Source organism: Taudactylus pleione, unplaced genomic scaffold (genome assembly GCF_031769625.1).
Source record: "Taudactylus pleione unplaced genomic scaffold, aTauple2 ptg000387l, whole genome shotgun sequence".
Taxonomy (NCBI): Eukaryota; Metazoa; Chordata; class Amphibia; order Anura; family Myobatrachidae; genus Taudactylus; species Taudactylus pleione.
In genome coordinates, this window is record NW_028284788.1 from 314572 (window position 1) to 333388 (window position 18817).

The window sequence follows — 18817 nt, forward strand, 5'->3', positions numbered from 1 at the left end:
TATAGAACAGGGGTCTTCAAACTTGGCCCTCCAGCTGCTGTGGAACTACACATCCCAGCATGCACTGCCACCTTTTTGATATAACAGCATGCTAAAACTATGTGCAGTGCATGCTGGGATGTGTAGTTCCACAGCATCTGGAGGGCCAAGTTTGAAGACCCCTGCTATAGAAGCACATGATTACTGGCAGCAGCTGTGCGCAGGGAGCTGTCTGTTTTGGGGTGATGTTATGGGGGGAGATCACCCTGATCGCTCCCCTCCCTTCACCCCGGAGCCATCACTTGTGCTCATGTATGGGTACAAGTGGTCCAGATATTGCTAGTGTACAGAGATGGGGTTGCAAAGTGTCAGTATTCACAGGGTGGGAGCACAGGTGGGGCTGCACAGTGCCAATGTAAACAGGGTGAAAGTAGTGGTGGGGCTGCACAGTGTCAGTATGCACAGGGTGGGGGCACAGGTAAGCTGTACATAGAGTGCTTCTTACCTGTTCTAGTTTTAAGATAGCCGCTGCCCAGCAACATTCCCACTACAATCAATTTGGAGGTGAAGCAGATTCTTTGTGCACGGGGTTCCAATAACACTATTTCAGTGTCCTCCTAACTCCATTGCCCTCTGTGACCCCCAGCAGCTGGCTGCCTATACAAACTCCAAGAGCACACAGAGCAGTCCGGCAACAGCCAGTGCTGAGGGTGCGAGAGGGAAGTACCTCAGTCTGCAAAGTGTGAACTCTGTCCTGCAGAGATTGCATTACTCCACGGAGGGGGAAAACCACAACAGCATCACAAGAGGAGAGAGGGGCATAATAAGCCTAGAATCGGGTCAGCCTTAGCAGTGCAGGGAGGAGAATGGAGGGGGCAGAGTCAAAGCCTGCAGGCCTCTCTGAGTCTGTGCAAATGGCCGCACGCTAAAGCTGCTATGGCTAAAGCAGCATGCGGCTAGTCTAATAACTTGCCAGCCCAAATAATTAATTTGGCACCCAACTAGATCACCAGGCTGTGGCACTCCTGCAATAGTGCCATGGCACCCCATGGTGCCAGAGCGCACAGTTTGGGAACCACTGCACTATAACTAGTACATAAAAGCTTTTAAATCTAATAATCTACAGTCACACAAAATACTGCAAATGGAGCTAGTGGACTTCAGATTTATTACATTTGAGTGGTGATTTGGCATTGAAAGTACAGTAAGAATCATAGCTAAAGGGGAGAATTGATGTCTGGTAGTTGAACACCTGCAGGACCCCTACCTTCTATCTCAGTCCATTAACACCATGGAGCCTCCTGGAAGGCTAAGTTTCATAAATAGATGGAGTCTCTAAAAAGTACTTGAATTACCCTCTTACTTTACATACAGCGGAAGTACTAAAAAAATTGGACAATGTTAAACTTGAGGAAGGACGGTTACTAGTGAGACTAGATATTGAGGACCTTTACACCAGTACTGGTCACAAAAAGGGCATTGAGGCAGTTAACTATTTCCACAGTACTGAAGGGGCCACTGACTTTCATGAATTCCTCCTACATCTACTGTCTTTTGTTCTCCACAAAAATAATTTTATAATGACAAACACTATCTCTTAGAGGTACGGCTATGGGGGTGACTTGTTTGAGCAAATATGCCAACCTCTTCCTGGGGTGGTGGGAACGTGAAGAGGTATTCTGTGAAAGTAATGTGAATTATACCCAAAAGACAATTTCTTGGATAAGATTCATTAACAATAACCTTGTGATATGGGAAGGGAGTAAGCAACAACTATTAAAATATAGAATCCCTCAAACAAAATTATATACAGTAAATCTGAATCATGCATAAAACAATCATAGCATCTCATTTCTTGACATTAGGCTATACAACAAAGATGAGAAAAACATGCTATCAACAGAGCTCTATAGGAAGAATACAGCCACTAATTGTCTATTGAACAATTTCAGATCCCGCCCCCTACACGCTTTGAGATATATACCCAAAGGGGAGTTTTTAAGACTAAAATGAAACTGCTCTGATGACCAGGTATAACGAGTACAGAATTATCTCTAAGATTAAAAGAACGTGGCTACAGCAACAGAGATATGAAAAAGGCCAGATTCTCTCTAAAAAAAAAAAGTAAAAAGAGAAACATTGATATACAAAGAGCATACGAAGAAGGAAACATTCATCAAAAACCAGATTTGTTGGGGACTTCTGTACTGAATGGAGGGAGATTTAAAAGAAGCATTAACACATGTTGGCCTATTGCTCTAAGATTTATACAAAAAACTGGGACCAAAAGTCTCTATACACTTTATTAACCTAGCGGTTCCCACCATGAAAGTCAATGGTGGGTACTGTTCATAGACTGAGGGAGGCGGAAGCTCACCTCTCTCAGCCAATGAACGGTCAGCCAATGCATTTCTATGGTAAATTCAGTGGCTGAGCAGTCATTTGCAAAGTAACGTCCTTAGAGGACGCTACTGTCCGTGGGGTCTGCGGCAGATGCGTACATGGAAATAAGAGGCCATGAAACAAAGGGTAGGTGAGTAAGGATTTTTATTACAGGTCCCAATAGTAAATTCTACTGGAGAAAGGAACAGAACTGTGCTAGGGACAAGTAAGTGTGTAGTGTGAGTGCAGGTGAGTGTTATGAGTGCATTTGTAATAAAATTTATAAAGAAAGTATTATTTATTTGATATTTTTACACAATCAACCCCACACCTACCGCCCAGAGGTCTAGACCTGGGGAGCCCGGCAGGGGAACCCCTTTGTTGGGGGTCCCCACCTCCCCAGGGATCCCCGGCCTGGGCTGATTAGTGTGGGGTGATAATGCTTTGGCCAGTTGGGACCAAGAAAGAGTCCAGTGCTGGTTGTGGATTATACAGGGGACCCTGAAACAATTTGTCCACTGCTATTTCCACAACCAGGACTGGCTCACTAATTGTTGGTATTTTTTAAGGTGCCTGACGGAGCAATTCAATTGTTGCTCCGTCTGAGCGCGATAGCCTCCAGCGCATACATTTCTGTTAGCACTCTCAGGAGGGTGCAAGCAAAAATGTACAAGAAACCAGTGGTTAAAGTGCCCTAACCACAGTTAGGGTGCCTTAACCAGGACTTTAGACGGGTTTAGCCGTTTTACATGGCTAAACATGGTCTAATAGGGCGTTAAGAGGCTGATAATTGAATTGCAAAACTGGGTACTCATTAATTATCGCCACCCATGCAACAACTGAATCACTCCCATTGAGCCTGGTGCTGGTTGATGAAAATATGAAAATATGGGGGACCCCTACATCTCCCCCCCCCCCAATATTTTTACATCCAGGACTGGCACAGAAAAGCCCAGTGCTGGTTGTGCTTTTAGGAGGGGACACCAGGTTGTTTTTTTTAATGGCTTTTTTCACACAGAAGCATGCACGGATCTCACTGATCTGTGCAAGCCACTGTGTAACTCACAGCTGAACAGGCTATACTCACTAGTCTGAAGCAGGTCATTATTTTGCAAGTTTTAGGTAAGTAATAATGTGAGTGTTAAAAACTCACACTCTATTACATTGGTCAAGTTGTATTTTCACAATGGCAAAACATCTGGATACAAGTTTTGCTATTGCGAGTTGTGGGGGCGTGAGTTTTACAAATTGTGTGAGTATAACGCTATACTTGCAGTGTTACAAAACTCGGACCTTATCACATTTACCCCATTATATTTTATAATATTTTTTTCTAAACTTTTAATAAACTATTTATTAATCCTTTTGAAATAACAATAAAAAATATTGCTTTTCACTATGTTATATTCTCTCTCAGTTAAATTAATACATTTCATAATATATATATATATATATATATAGTGACAAGCAAGATCACTGTGGTGAAAGGCAGATATATTTGCCTTAGGTTCCTAACCTGTGTATTTTAAAAACTCCAGGAAAACATTTCTGTTGTTGTTAACAACATAATTAGCATCACAGGAGGATAATGATGGCTTTCAGATGTATGTGGGGGGTGTTTTAAAGGCTGTCAGGCTGATCATTGAGAGACACACTGTCTGGGGAAAAGGAAGCCCCAAAACCCAAATTGGGCCGAGCACAACGGGTTCATCGCTGGGTGTATGTCATGAACAAGCCTCCCCGCTCACAGATGCATGACCCCCAGCTCACAGATGGACGACTTCATACACCTAACAAAAAAAGTGGTTACAACCAGAGCCATTAACCGGACCCCAAATGGTGGAAAGAGTTGTCATGGACCGATATTTGAGGTCCCTGTCCATGGCCTTGCGCAAGTGGGTGAGCCATGGGGGTCCCAAAACAGCAAACTAGTTAGTTGAGAGGGTGGAAAGATACCTGGCAGCAGAGGAACTACTGGCTATACCGCAGCGGCCCATGGATTCACAACAGCGCACTTCGGTAAAACCGGGTAATAGTGTTCCATGGGAAAAGAGATTAAGAGAACCTAAAAATGAAGAGGCTGGGTATGCTCAGTCCAAAGACTGGCCAGTGGGGACAGTCAGGTGATAAAATGTTTTAGATGTGGAATGGAGGGACATGTTGTTGCTAATTGCCCAGTTGTGCAGGAAGCCATGCAATGTGATGCTGTCTTTGAGTCTCGTAGAATGTCTTACTTTGCCAGGTTAGCCTGTACGGCTGCACCTTCAGCTGAACATGAGAAATAACTGTGTAAAATTTCTGGAGGGTAATTGTATACAGGCATTGTTAGACTCAGGGAGCCTTATTACCATTGTAAGAGCTGGGTTGATAAATGCTTTAAAGTCCCAGCAGCCAACTATTGGGGTAACTTGCATACATGGTGACACTCATCGTTATAAGACTGCTAAAGTGAATGTTGAAACTCCTTGTGGTACAGCTTTTATTAAGGTCGGATTAGTCCCTTTCTTGGTACATGAGGTGATAATATGGAGAGACTTTCCCCATTTCTGGAACATGTGGGAGTCTTATATGGATACAGGTATGAGTGTTGTAGAGTAAGAATATTGTCATGGTAATTTGGTGCAGGGGTGACCACGAAACCCTCAGACCCAGGTCCTTTTGCTGGTATGGTTGGGGAAATAGAACAAAATGAGGTATCTCCTCCCAGGGAGGAAGCAGCGGTAGACAGACCTGATAGTATGCCTAACCTTGAAGTGGGAAGGGATCTGTGTGCATCTGAACAACTAAGAGAACCCACCTTAATAAGAGCCAGGGAAAATGTAAATGTTATTGATGGGAAGCAAGTACATTCTGGTAATCAGCCTGATACCCACACATAGCCCTCCACAATGATCTGTTATATCAAGTGATAAAAAGGGGTGAGGATGTGATAGAACAGCTTGTGGTACCCCAGCCATATCTGAGACCCATGTTGAACCTAGCTCACGGTCACATCACAGCAGGGGCTGAAAAAAACACTGAGAGGGGGTTACCTCTTTATAAACCTCGGGCCAAAAAAATGCGGTCTCTGAGTTCTGTTCCTCCTGTCCCGACAATATCATGCTCCCAAACCCCATGCCTGTTATAGAGGTTCTGTTTCACAGGATAGCCATGGACCTGGTTGGGACCTTATTAAAGTCGTCACAGGGCCATCAATATATCCTAGAAATAATGGACTATGCTACTCAGTATCCAGAGGTAATCGCTTTGCGTAATATGTCAACTAAGACAATAGCTATAGAGCTTGTACATGTTTTCAGTAGGATGGGAACACCAAAAATGTTTTATCTGATCAAGCTACCCCTTTTAATTTTAAAATTATGAGGGAGTTATGCAAGTTGTTGTTATGTAAGTTGACTCACCTACAGGGTTCTCTCATTTTGATCTATTTTATGGTTGGGAAAGGCAACCCACGCCCTATAGAAGTGTAATTGAACATGTGTCACAGATGCAGGATAGAATTGCAGCTGTTGTGCCCATAGTCAAGAAACAGATTGAGCAGGCCCAACAAGCCCAGCAGAGTGTATAATCAGAATGCCCAGGTACGTACATTTACCCCTGGGGATAGGGTGCTTGTTCTGATATCAACAATGGAAAACAAGTTTTTGGCGTAATGGCAAGGCCCGTATGAGATCAGGGAGAAAGTTAATGAGATTAACTATAAAGTTTATCAACCAGGCAAGATGAAGCCTGAACCAATTTATCATGTTAACCTAATTAAACTTACGAAGGAAAGACTAGTCCCGTCAGCCGAACCTAGCCCTTCAGGAGCTTCAATCCCCATAATTAAAAAAGTAAAAAAGGGGTCCGAGACCCTGTCAGCCACTCAAAAGAATGAGGCTGGCAGCCAACGTTTCTGCAACAATTTTTGTAAATTAAATGCAGTGTCCAAATTTGATGCTTAACCCATGCCGCATGTGGATGAGTTAATAGAGAGGCTAGGTACAGCCAGATATCTTACCACACTGGATCTGACAAAAGGTTACTGGCAAATCCACTTAGCTGATGAGGCAAAAGAAAAAACAGCTTTTTCTGTTCCAGAAGGGTTGTTCCAATACAGGATGTTGCCTTTTGGGTTGCATGGGGCCCCAGCAACCTTTCAACATGCAAAGGATAAAAATTTAAAAACTTCACAGAAAGTATGCAGTGGCCTATCCGGATAATGTGGTAATCAACAGTCTGGACTGGGAATCTCACTTAGTCCAAGTACAGGCAGTGCTGGACTCAATTAGGAAGGCCGGCCTAACAGCCAACCCTAAGAAATGTTGCATAGCAATGGAAGAGGTTAAATACTTGGGGTTTACCATAGAGAGAGGACTAAGCCCCAGTTAAACAAAATTGAAGCTATAAAAAAGGGAAACAGTCTAACATGGTGAAAGTCTGTGTTATCAACATTGGTTGTGTATATAAGGCAACTTTCAATGCCTGAAAAAGCATTTCAGGCATTGAAAGTTGCCTTATATACACAACCAACGTTGATAACACAGACTTTTCTAAAGAGTTTGTGGTTCAGATGGATGCCTCAGAGGTAGGGGTAGAAGCAGTGTTATCCCAACATAGGGATGGGGGAGAGCACCCCATTCTTTGAGCAGAAAACTCAATGAACATGAAAAAAGGTACACTTTTGTTGTAAAAGAGGCGTTGGCCATTCAGTGGGCATTAGACACCTTGAGGTATTACCTCTTAGGCAGAAGGTTTAAGCTCATAGCGGATCAAGCCCCATTAAAATTTATGTCGGCTAAGAAAGTCCAAAATGCCAGAGTAACAAGGTGGTTTTTAGCATTGTAGAAATTTACATTCATTGTGGAACATAGACCAGGGTCCCAACTAGCTGATGTAGATACATTGTAATGCATCTTCTGTTTAGGGGTTGCAAGTGTTCCCTTCCCTGTTACGACCTAGAGGGCGGAAATGTATGACAAGATCACTGGAATGGAAAGCAGATATATTTGCCCTAGGTTCCTAACCTATGTATTAAAAGAAACAGGGACAATGTTTGTGTTGTTAACAGCTTTGTGGGCTTTTTGACAAAGCTGGAAAAGGGTTCTTGGGTTCTATGGATGGAGAGAGTGCGGGCTTCATCTGTGAAGCCTAGTTTGGGTTTCTGGCCTCACAGGAGGTCAATTAGGGCTTTCAGCTGTGTGTGTGTTTTTAAAGGCTGTCAGGCTGATCATTGAGAGACACACTGCCTGGGGAAAAGAAGAGTCTATAGTGTCTACTGTTGAAACCAAGTCAATTATGTCTGGTAAAACTTCTTGTATGTTTTGTTAGTGAGCTAGGATCATACTGTGTTCAGCTAGTGTCAGGCGGCAAGGTGTTTATTTTTTATATTTTGTTTTTGCTGCATAGTAAAACTGGCTGAGGCCAGTTGCACCAAACCAATGGATGTGTGATCTCACAGCTGCTGCACAGTGTCACCTCCCCCAGGAGATGCTACCGGTTCCCCGACCCTATTACTATCTATCTATCTATCTATATATATATATATATATATATATATATATATATATATATATATATATGGAATAGGGTAATAGAGGAAATTATTGAATAAGAAGATAATACAACATAATAGCACTGCAACATCAAGCAGTAGAAATGAAAATGTAATTTAAAAAAATCACACAAAATAATGAATAGCATATAGGTGAAAAATTAGCAATTTACATTCCTATCGTTTAGGAGAGGTGCAGTCTGGGATAACCAGCGGTCAGGGGTAATGCTTTGGCCAGATGACTGTGTTAAAGGGTTCCCCTGACTGTGGCATTACTACAAAGAGCCCGGTGCTGGTTATGGAAGATAGAGGGGACCCCTACTAATTTTTTCCCCTGTATTTCAACAACCAGGATCAGCTCTGCAAAGCCCTGTGCTGGTTCTTAAAATACAGGGGACACCCACACATTTTTTCCTCTGTATTTTAAGAACCAGGACAGGCTGTACAGAGGCCCTGATTCAGAGCCGGATGCTCTGAAAGAGCGCTCGCTCTGAATCAGGGCGTTTTTTTTTTTTTTGGAGCGGCCTCCTGGCCACTCGCATAGCTGTGACCACCCACAGCTATTGCGAGCAGCCAGGAAGATGGTCACGATGGTCAAGACCATCGGGCTTGCGGCAAGACCCTTGTGGTAGGGTCTCATGGCCGCAAGCCCCAGAGAGCTTCTGGCTCTAATAGAGCCGGAAGCTTTCTCACTGACATCACTGGTGATGTCAGTGTAGCCGCCCACAAACGGCAGGCGTTCACTTGGGAACGCCTCCGTTTGTGAAGCCACCCCCTGGCCACGCCTACAAAACGGGGCGAGCTGTCGATCAACATCAACAGCCGCCCCTTTGTAGTGAGCCACGGAGCGAGTGCTTTTTGCACTCGCTAGGGGGCTCGCGTGCACACTGGGCCACCATCGACCCACTTGCGAGAGCTATGCGCTTGCGAGCTGGTCTGAATCAGGCCCAGAGTCCGGGGCTGGTTATGCTTCTGGGGAGGGGGCACTGTTAGTGTAACTTTTTTTTAACACACAGAAGCCTTCACAGATCTCACTGATCAGTGAAGGCTTCTGTATAACTCGCACCTTTTAATTCTAGTCGCACTAAAAGGGGAGTTTACTTAGGGAATACACACACACATTCGCATAGTGTAGCAGTCTCGAACTCAAAAGTTCGCAGGCTATTATATTTGCGAGTCCCAGGCAGAAACCAACTCGCACCTTCAAAAAACGTGAGAAGATGCAAGTTGATTTTTGCCTGAACACTCGCAACCTATTACATCTGGCCCAATGAGTGTCTTTATTTCTCTTTTTATTGATTACCTCATTGAATATGCCATATTATAATGCTGCCTTCTAACACCATGTTTTCTTAATCACATCTATGAATGGGAGCCCTCTATATGTTTACAAGCTTCCAAAAGATGGCCACCGGTACAGCAAACTCCACCAAGATGGCCACCGCTTCAATAATCATACCTACTAAAGAACACAAGAAGTGCATCACAAGAAGCTACTATGTGTTACACATGCATTCCAAGTGGAGGCTGGAACCAGGAACTATTTTGGGAACCTGCAAATGTACAGTTATGCACCACAGACACAGGAAGTGGGGCGGGCATGCGATGATATCAATCAATGGCCAGAATTCCTTTTTATGTTTTATTCACATGCATATAATTTAGCAATGTTTCATCCACTGGCTTTAATTTTAATGAATTATGTCTAACTCACATCAAGGCTTTCAAACACTATAAAATATCAAAAAGGATGTGATGTCACCACCACCTAACTGATGTGGGTATAAATATGAGCTCTGTCCCACATGACAAAATGCATTGGACTTACCCAGACTGAACCTCTTCTTAAAGCTAAAAATCTAAATTGCTAATTTTTAACCATTATGCAATTCATTATTTGTGCGATTTTTAAATGATTATTAATTTTTACTATTTGCTTTTGAAGTGCTATTACATTGTAAAGCTCGGTAAACACTAGACTGTGTACCCAGCCCTACCCCAGCAGCGATGAGACCCGATAGGGGAGACGACATGGACAAGTTTATACACACTTGTCGATACAGGCAGCGACGGTGGAGGCCATGCTGCATTTTACATGATGGAGGATGTCGCTGACGACAAGCGGGAGTGCGCATCGTCAGTGACGTAAGGGGTACACACTACTTGATGTGCCACATATGTTGCTACGATCCGCCGGATCAGACGACATAACTAGTGGGTTATAAAAAGAAAGTCTTCATAGAAAATCTACAAGATGGAATAATACTCTATTTTGGCCTAGAAGGAAGCGCTGGAACTTTTCTGTTTTGTTTGGATATTTGTGGACATAGAGTTTGTGACCTCTATTAATATTGTTCTAGCTGCATCCAATATTGAAACACATTTTTATATATGGTCTTTTTAGTATATACATTTTGTCACTTGATATAATTTTGCAGCATCATGCTAGGCTATAGGGATCAGAGAAAACTTTTGATTAACTCGATTTTTGAGACTAATGTTGAGGCCCAATCACAGGGTAATGTTTGGGCGGATGAAGATCTGGATATTATAATGAAAAACTTAGAAAACACATTATTAAAAGAAAGTCGAGGTTGGTGGGAAGTGGTTACTTTGGAGAAATATATAGCAAAACAAATGATACCAAAGGGTTTAAAAATCTCCAAAATTTCCGCTTCAACAAAAAGTAGTGAAGAGTTCAATGACAATTGGCAAAACATTTTTGACCATTGTTAATTAGCCCTTATGGATTTAATTATACAAGAAAGAAGGAAGAACCTTAATTCCCTAGAAGAAGAAATAAACAAATTGACAGCTAAAGTAGAAACTTTTAGGGGATTAGCAGAGTACAAAATTATAGAAATAGAAATGGAATATAGAATTATTTAAAAAAGAAAAAAGAGATAATATTAGGAAAAAAAGAGAAAATTTCAAAGAGACAGACTTGACTTAAATGAAGTTTACACGAGGGACAGAGAAGATGATACAGACCTATCATTTATAAGTGGAAGGTCAATTAGTAAGGAGTATGAAGTCGCTTATAAAGACGAGCGATATGGGCCTGAATCACCATGTTATTGTGCTGATACAGACAAGAGAGAAAGAAATGGTAAAAATAGAAGAGAAACATGGAGATTTAGAGAGAGAGATTCTATTAAAAAGTCAGAGAGATTTCAAAAAACACCAATAAATCCTTTGAAAAATCCAAAAAGAATTACAGGAAGGAATATGCTTGGAGAAAAATTGGTAAAAGGGATAAATTAAACCCAATGTACAACAGAAGAGACTTCTATACACCGATTAAAGAAGGATTTATCACTAAAGACGTGTAGTATCCGTCTAACAGAAAAAGACTTAGTGAAAATGATCCAATTTTAACTTCAAATAGATTTGATCTATTAAACGAAAAAAGTGTTTTAGACAGGAGTCGGAGAAAGAACTATGCACGTTAGATAAGATATGTATAAAAAGAAAAAATGTGGGAAAAGAGGGGCAAGGAAAAATAAAAATAAAAAAGACAAAAGAAATAGGGAAACCAAGAGTTTATCCATTGAATCAAGTACAGAAATTAAGATTTTCAAATCTCAGTAAACATGAGTTAATTGAGGAAGAAAAAATCCTTACTAAGGGATTCAAATTTGCCCCTAATAACAAATTGAATAAATTCGAAACCTATATTGATATTCAGAAATTTATTTGCAAAATATCTTTAAAGAAATATTTTATATGAAAAGGATGTGAAATTAGTTCTAAGAGGGAAATATTTAACCGAAGACCACGTTCAATCCTGTATTCAACAGAGGATATTTTATAGAAGGTTTTAACAAGGTAATAAGTACAGACTTAGAGGAAATAGAACCCAAATGGGGTAAACATGGAAATTTAACCTTGAAAGAAAGAAAAGCATTGGAGGGTCTAGAGAAAAACCATGAAGTAATTATCAAACCCGCCGACAAAGGCGGAGGAATAGTGGTTATGGATAAGGATCGATACAATGAAGAGATTTTAAGACAACGTAATGATAAGGAAACATATAAGGTATTAAAAGGAATCCAAGCAAAAGAATAGAGAAGGAATTGGGAAGACTGATTGACAAACACTATAAATGTGGTGTAATTACAGAGAATGAAAGTAAATATATTAAAAAAGATAATGCAACACTTCCTGTGTTTTATATGCTTCCCAAAGTCCAAAGGACTCTAAAAACCCTCCAGGACCCCCGATTGTAGCAGGGACCAATTTAGTGACATCTAATCTTTCATACTATCTGGATTTGCAATTACAACCAGAAGTGGTAAAACTTAAATCATGTTTGAAGCATACAACGGACCTTCTAAAAATGATAAAAGGGGTTTCTTGCCAAGTGAATAACATTTTAGTTACCACAGATGTAAGCACATTATATATACAATAATAGACCACTTTCAAGGGAAATAAGCAGTTGAATATTTTTTAATAAAAAATGGAATGTTACGAAACAAAATAGATTTTATTTTGGAAGGAATTTTATTTATTTAAAAAAAATTTTTTTCTGGTGTAAGGATACATTTTATTTCAACAAAGAGGAACCGCGATGGGCACTAAATTTGCAGGCGCGTATGCAAACCTCTTCATGGGACACTGGGAGGAGAAAACCATATGAACCAATAATACATTTCAGTGTTGCATTAAGAAATGGTATCGGTTCATAGATGATATTTTTTTTTATCTGGGAAGGTGGTGAGGAAGATTTGAAAGAATTTTGTGAGAATCTAAATATTAATGATCTAAACATTACATTGACTTTTAATTCCAGTAAAAAATAAATTCATTTTTTAGATCTTGTAATCTATACTGAAGGTAATACGATACATACAAAAATCTACTGCAAAACCACTGACAGTAATTCCTATATAGATATGCAAAGTAAGCATCATAAAGCGTGGTTAAAGAACATACCTAAAGGTCAAATGAGATGCATAAGGAGAAACGAGGCATCTTGATAACTTTATTTTTTAACCAGCCCTGAATAATATGTTGGAAAAATTCTTAGTATGAAGCTATGATAATGAATTGGTAAATTAAAAAAAAAAAGTTATCAAGATGCCTCGGGAGAAAACTTTAAAAGTCAAAACTAAATTGCAAGCTGGATTACCTGTTAATGTAGTTCCATGGGTGAATACATATAACCCTACAAGCAATAGTTGTATAAAAGGCCAAACAATGGTGGCCCATAGTCCAGAGTGACTTTACACAGTTCCAAACTTCTGCCTAGTTTCACTAGAGGAAAGAGCATTAGAGATCAGGTTGTCAAGCTAGATATTACGGGCCTAGACAGAGGCAATGTTGCACATTTTTTGAGTCAAAAAAAGGGATGCCACAGATGTTTGGGATGTGTCACATGTCAATCATTATTAGTGGGATCTACATTATGTCATCCACATACTGGTAAGAGAATCAGTATCAGGCATGCAGTAACATGCACTACTTCGTATGTTGTATACTTATGTGCCTGCGTGGGCTGGCAAGACCCATAGCCAATTCTGCGAACGCATGGCCTTAAACCGCAGTGCCATACATCAGGCTATAGAATCTGGTAGCAGCGAGCAGCCAGGCACTGTGTTCGATTTAAGCATAATGTTGCTAGTATGAGAGCCATTATCATAGACCACGTACCTAATAGCAAACGTGGGGGAAACAGTCATAAGATTTTGTGACATAGGGAGAGCTGTTGGATATATAAGTTGGGCACTTTAGCACCCAGAGGGCTCAATGAGTCTTTGGGTCTTCAGTGCTTTTTATAAATATGCGTTTAAGGTATATTATTTCTCATGCCATGTATTAAGGTTATTAACATGATATTTATTCAGTTTATTCTATTTATAAGGCATACTATATCATATCTATGATTTCATTGATAATAGTTTAGATCAATATGGTTGCCTAGTTAAGAGTGTGACAACTGCTGTCAATGCATAATCGCAGCTTTGTTGTTAGTTATATTATTTATATATGTGTTTTTGTTTATTTACAGCATCTCTGTTGCTAGGTAACAGAGTCCAAGCACTGTGGACCTCATTCAGAGTCGGTTGAAGCGGTCGCACGGGAAAAGGGGCCGATATGCAAATGATTCCCTCGCAAGTTGCATCCCTAAGTTCGGATCGGTAGCTGGCCGACGAAGGGGAGGAAGCGGCCGGATGACAAAAAAATATGCCCCCTTCTCGTACGCATTACACATCATCTCCAGGCATATAAGGATTAATCGAGACCATCGGAACTGGTCGTAGAGCTTAAGGTTGACCCTCTCTTAAGCTCTACGATCATGTCAGTGTAAAAACCTCCCATGTCACATGTGCCCTGACGCTAATTTGTTAATTATGCACTCCCATAAACCGTATGCACTCCCATAAAACGCCGCTCGCATAATTAGGCACGCCTGCGTTTGGATCTCCACTACCCCATTTTCAAGCACCTTCCCGTTACCACCCACAAACGCCTCAATCTGTCACCCAAACTACCGACCTGGCTGTGTTCAAGGAGAGAGAAATTTCTGATCGTATCGGCTAGTTTGCGCACGCGCATTGCGAACTTTAAGCATGCGCAGTATAGCGAACATCGGTGATGTACGACCGTGCGCCGCTTCGACCGACTCTGAATGAGGTCCTGTATCGCGCCGCTAATGATGTCACTGTATCCGCGATGGACACACATGCCGCAGCATGGAGCAGGGCTTCAGACGGAGGCGATACACAGGTTAGTATGATAATGTTTTTTTAACGATGTATGGTGGCTATATACATGTGTATTGTGTATGTCAAATTGTACCACATTGTCCATGAAGATGGGGGGTTACCCCGAAACATTGTTGGATTAAATGACACTTTTTTCATTCACGAGTAAGTCTGCTGAGTGCCGCCTATCAATTGCCTTCTATCTTTGGGGATTATTTCCTAAGGAATTAAGGGCCTGATTCAGACCCACTCGCGAGCGGCTGTCCGCTCGCAAGTGGGTCGATGGTCTGCACTGAGCATGCGCACGACGGAGGGAGCTCCGTCGTGCGCATGCGCCAGACACGACGAGCGAAGGACTTTCCTTCGCTCGTTGTGTCCGATCAAAGGGGGCGTGCTGTCAATGTTGATTGACAGCACGCCCCCTTTGGTGGGCGTGCCGGGGGCGTGCCTCCCTGATGGGGGCGTTCCCACGGGAACGCCTCCCGTCAGAAGCCGGCCCACTGACATCACTAGTGATGTCAGTGGGAGTGATTTTGGCTCTGATAGAGCCAAAATCACTCCGGAGCTTGCGGTTGAAAACCTCAACCGCAGGCTCCGGCTCGCAATTTCGATGGTCGCGATGGTCACGACCATCGCGGCCAACAAAATGCACGCTCGTATAGCCTGTGGGTGGTGACCCACAGCTATACGAGCGTCCAGGAGGACGCTCCATGAAAATGGAGCTCGGCCCTCATGCAGAGCGTGCGCTCTGCTCAGAGCGTACGGCTCTGAATGAGGGCCTAAGCTTCTTGCCCTTGGAGTGCTGGATTGTTTTTGCTATTGAGATATATATATATATATATATATATATATAAAATAGGTAATTTATATGGCGCTACACCCTTAGTTTACTGAATGTCCAAGATTTATATGCAGCATGGTCCTTCTATGAATACACTTCCCCAACGCTGGTGGCAACTCAATGTTCTCCAAAAGGACCGTTGTTACAGTGTCCCAAACTTTTTTTGAAAAACAAAAAGTTGATAACACAGCGCCTCATATTGTAATAATATACTTAGTCACCAGATCACCACTTGCGTTCCACTAACTGGATCGCAAACCACATCCCGTGCTGCCAAGCAACATTACTTGTCTGTTGTTAAACAACATTGTGTCACGAGAGATAACTAAGGTGTTCACACCTTAATTATATATATACTAGTACTAAATAAGTGCAATCAGGCTACATGAGGATATGATAGACAGGCTCAATCTGTATAGACATGTAACTATAGTCGATTAACCCTCCACATCATAAAAAGATAGAAAATTTATAAATTAAAGTGACCCCCTAAATAATTAAACATGGTAATAACAACTAAAAATTAAAAATAAATAATAGAAAATAAAAAAAAAATCAAGAAAAATTAAACAATACCAAAAAATATATATATACCATTCACACTATAAGTGTTCCTACTTACCAAAAGAATTGCATACAAACAACAATATAAAATATGATTAACAAAAATTATCTGATGCACATGTAAGTATAATGTATCGATTCAGAGTGTCACTCGATAATATCAAAGAATCGCATGTGCATATTATTTACCAAAACTGCATTTACCTATCAAAAAAGTATCAGAATGTCACATGTATCACTGCAGGAATAAATTGTAAGGATGGTATTCGTTCAGGCCACGAGGGGTAACAGTGTCCAGATAAAAAATCCAGTGTGCCTCACATTTTCTCAATAACCATTCCCTATTACCACCTCTGGCCAGTTTGGGAACATAATCGATCAACATGCAACGCAAAGATGAAAATGGATGGCATAATTCAGGACGAAGGTGGTAATTGACCACCGAAACAGCTGTTGGGCTGGCTACTACAAGGGAAGATGCGTGCCATTAAGCAGTTATGATGAGTATACCTATTCTGCTCTTTTTTGATGGGATATTGAACGCCTCCCTTGGGTTTGCATGTCATGTGATCATGTTTATTATTATGGACACTTACTGGATATAAAAAATGTTTCTACCTTTCTATTTTGACTCTTCATTATATATATATATATATATATATATTATTTTTTTGTATATACTGTATATATATATATATATATACACACACACATATACATGAAAAACATAAGGTGAGAACACAGCGCCTCAAAGTGTAATAATATAGTAATTATAAGAATTATCCAATGGTAATATATATGCTCATACCCCACGGGTTATGTATGTAAGCATATAACCAATTGATCCTGGATCTCCACACCAAATGTCTTCACTTTAAGTGATGACACAGCAGGACACCTTTTATTTGCTGCCCATCAGGGTCCCCAGCTGTGCAATTGATTCAGTTTTCATAGAAACATAGAGAGAAAATAAATACTCTCATGGTGCACTATTAATTACAAACACCAAACTCAAAACATGGATAAAATCACAAATACAATTGAAAATCTTTAAAATTAGCTTATCTCAAATTGGCTCAACCCAGCCGAATAAAGTGCTTGCGTCACAGCGTCAACATCCTCTACGTGTTTCATCCCGTACACTCTGTCCGGACTTCATCAGGAGGATCTGATTCCGCCATCTTTGATACTGGTGTGCACGCATTATACCACAGGGCTTCCATGACTATAGCCACACTCATTTGAATGTCACATTGCGGCATCCTATCTGGTGGAGATAGACCCTCAAATTACCTCTCTGGGTGAAGAAAAACTGTTTTACAGTTAGTGGCCCATATCTGCTCATTTTAGTGGGGCCATTTTATTGTATACCTAAGATCCCTGTGTGCTGCCATTTTGGCATGGATTTTTACATGAACTAGAGAACACCTTAGTGTTAATGGCAGCTATTTTCATTTGTAAACAACACATTATCTGAAAATATTACTGATGGTAACTGTTACAGTATTCAATATGCTTAAAACTTTGCATCAGGCAGAACATTTAGATTACCAGTGCTAATATAAAATTGTTAAATAAAGTGCAAAAGATGCCAATCTTATTTCTAAAAGGTGTAATCCATAATTGAAATACTCAGACATAACCATATATAAGAATACATACTATAAAACATATATTTAAAATGTAAAAAAAGGAATTTTATATACTGTATATTATTAAAACTGATATATAGGAAGTTTGTAATTTCATAGAATTTGTTTAACCCAAGTGGAACCATGGTATTGAGTGTGTAAAACCAATACATCTCTCTTGTGATAGTTTCTTCTCTCTATTTCCTCTCCTTTCCCCTAACTGTATCAGTTCAATTGTTTTAAAAGTAAGGCTCGTAGGATCTGAATTATAGTACTTCATAAAGTGCTTAGGTACTGAACGGTTATTCAGCTTATTTGTAATACTATGAACATGCTCTTGAATCCGTATCTTTAGGTTTCTTTGAGTCTTGCCAATGTATTTCAGGTGGCATGAGCACTATAGTTGGTATATAACCCACAGCGTTAAACAATTCATTAAATCCTTTATTTTAAAAAATTGAGTGTCATTAAAATTGTAAAATGTATTTGTTATATTGCTTGTGTGTCTGCATATATTGCAAGTATTGTATTTAAAAAAGCCTTTCGTACCTTGTAACCATGGCTTTTTTGTACCACCCATAGGTCTAAATTGGCTTGGAGCTAGCTGGTCCTTGAGATTTTTTGCCTTTCTGAAAGCTATATTTGGTGTATCTGGTAATATGGAATTTAAAATGGTGTATCATTTTAAAATCCCCAATGTTTATTAAAAACTATTCTGATCTCCTTATCCTTATTACTATAATCCGTCACAAAAATTACATTCTCCCTACTTTTCTTCTAAGTCCTGTATTGCAGAAGTTCCTCCCTTTTTTCTCTTATGCTCTATTTTCCGCTTTCTTAATGACATCTTCAGGATATTTTCTTTCCGTGAATCTCTCCGCATAGATATCAATTTGTTGTTTGCTTGTAATAATCAGAGCTGCAGTTTTTTTTATTCAGCAGAATTGTAAATAGGGTATGTTCATTTTCCAGCCAATTGCATGTCCACTATCAAAATGTACATCGCTATTTGTGTCCACTTTCTTTATGTAATTACATTTTCTCCTTTCATCATTAGGTCCAGACATTCTATTTCTTCACCATTAATTTTGTGTGTGAACGATAAGTTGTACTCAGATTTGGAGGTGTTCCATAAACCTTGAAAATTCTTCCTCTGATCCATCCCATAAGGATGTCA

The 18817-nt window shown here is 40.4% G+C and overlaps 1 protein-coding gene across 6 annotated transcripts in view; it reads right to left on the reverse strand.

Moving 5' to 3' along the window:
* The window catches only part of BRPF3 (bromodomain and PHD finger containing 3), a 331101-nt gene that overhangs the window by 114875 nt on the left and 197409 nt on the right, over positions 1-18817 (reverse strand). The gene's annotated exons all lie outside the window — the stretch shown is intronic.